Source organism: Rutidosis leptorrhynchoides, chromosome 4 (assembly GCF_046630445.1).
Source record: "Rutidosis leptorrhynchoides isolate AG116_Rl617_1_P2 chromosome 4, CSIRO_AGI_Rlap_v1, whole genome shotgun sequence".
Classification (NCBI taxonomy): Eukaryota; Viridiplantae; Streptophyta; class Magnoliopsida; order Asterales; family Asteraceae; genus Rutidosis; species Rutidosis leptorrhynchoides.
In genome coordinates this window covers 88,389,491-88,391,647 of record NC_092336.1, presented here as the reverse complement: position 1 = coordinate 88,391,647, position 2,157 = coordinate 88,389,491, and the positions used below count along the sequence as shown (strand labels likewise).

Here is a 2,157-nt window from a genome sequence, read left to right as displayed (position 1 = left end):
AAGTGTTGTAGCAAGGTTTAGGTATATCCATTCTATAAATAAATAAATATCTTGTGTAAAATTGTATCATATTTAATAGTATTTTGTTATAAAAATAATACTATTTCCTAGTACACCTCACACACATCAATATGTATCTATATACATATAATTGTTCGCGAATCGTCGAGAACAACCGAAAGGTATTTGAATAGTTCAAAAATTTTGAGATTCAGTTTTACAGACTTTGCTTATCGTGTCGAAAATGTTAATCATACCAAGATTAAGTTTAAATTTGGTCAGAAATTTCCGGGTCATCACAGTATGACCCAAACCCGATCTAGACCAGGGCCGTTGTTATTCGTACCTGATCCAGACGTAATAATCTCTAAAGCACGCAAGGAAGCATGAATCAGAAACCAAATGACGTTACGCGTTACTTTAGCAGAAAACACGAAACCCTCGATTGAAGGTCGAGGAGGACCAATCAGATTTTCAGAGATTCAAGGACACTCGTTCGAGTTAAAACATCACATCATCCACCTTATTCAGAATAGCTGTCAGTTTCATGGATTACAGAATGACGATCCTAATTCTCACCTTGATAAATTCATATCTCTTTCGAACTCCTACAAACAGCCAGGGATATGACAAGATATAGTCCGGCTATACTTGTTCCCCTATTCTCTCACCCATCATGCTCAAACTTGGTTTGAAGGACTGGAAAAAGATTCCATCACGTCATGGACAGAGATGGCGACTAAATTCCTAACCAAATATTTCCCTCCTTCTAAACAAACCAAACTAAAGAATGACATCATTAACTTCAAACAAAGTTATGATGAATCTCTTTACACTGCATGGGAGCGTTTCAAAAACCTGCTGAAGAAATGCCCTAATCACCAGTTAGAACGGTCAGCCCAAATCTGTACCTTCTACAATGGCCTTACGGTAAATCATAGGACGACGATCGATTCAGCAGCTCAAGGGAATCTGATGAACCAAACCGCATATGAAGCCCAAATCTGACGATCGATGCAGCAGCCCAAATCTGTACCTTCTACAATGGCTTTACGATAAATCATAGGATGAAGATCGATGCAGCAGCTCAAGGGAATCTGATGAACCAAACCGCATATGAAGCATGGGAATTGCTCGAGAACATAACGATGCATCATCATGACTGGAACAGCGGTGAAACAACTTCATCATCTGCCCCACTCTCTGCACTTAACAATCAAACGGAGGCCATCAAATCCCTCACGGATAAGATGGAATCTCTTGTAAAGCAACTCGGAGAATTGAAGACGCAGCCGCAGCAGGTTAACCAAGCTCAGGCTTGTGTTAATTGTACCAACCCGCAACCTACTGAAGACTATCAAGTTGAGTACGAAAATCCTGACGGTTCAGTATGTTACGTTCAATACCCAGCTCGTCCACCAAATCCCGAATTCAATCAACCACCAAGGGTTAATCAATTTCAGCGAAGCAATCAACCTTTTCGCTATCGCTATCCACCTTACCCAGCCCAGCAATCTCAATTGACCTACGATCAACCACTTCCACTCACTGGTCCCCCAGTTGAGGAAAATTCCCCTACCACCCAGATTACAAAAGCAACTAACCCCACTCCCGGAGCTGAAGATCAGTTAACTCAGTTCATTCAAGGACAACAACAGTTAAATCAGAGAACTGCAACCAGACAAGATCAGACGGATATACTAATGAGAAATCAATTGGCTCTGCTCAAAAGTTTGGAAACGCAGCTCGGACAGTTATCACAACGCCTTGAAACCCGACCGCAGGGAAGATTGCCAAGTAATACTATCCAGAATCCCCACATAGAAGAAGCAAAGTAAATGGATTCCATAATCCCAGAGGAAGAACCACGGAGAAGGTCAACTAGGCTCAAGAACAAATCAACATATACTCAGAAGCTGACCCCTGAAACTCCAGTTCGCGTACCTTATCCTGGAAGGCTACAAGAAGAACCATCTAAGCTTGATTCCTTCAAACTTGATGGAAGATTCTTGGACACTATGTCCAAAGTTCCCAACCAGAAGAGATACATCCGAAGGCTGCTATATACAAAGGAGAGGATACCAGACTCTAACAAAATTCCACTGAGTGAAGAATGCTCTGCATTACTCAGAAACTATCTACCACCTAAGCTAGGAG

The 2,157-nt window shown here is 41.5% G+C and overlaps 1 non-coding gene across 1 annotated transcript; it reads right to left on the bottom strand.

Annotated features, from left to right (window-relative positions):
* Positions 1–780: 780 nt before the first annotated feature.
* LOC139845761 (small nucleolar RNA R71) lies at positions 781–887 on the bottom strand. The gene has a single exon (XR_011758519.1). It is a non-coding gene; the product is annotated as a small nucleolar RNA R71 (small nucleolar RNA).
* Between the last annotated feature and the right edge of the window lie 1,270 nt (positions 888–2,157).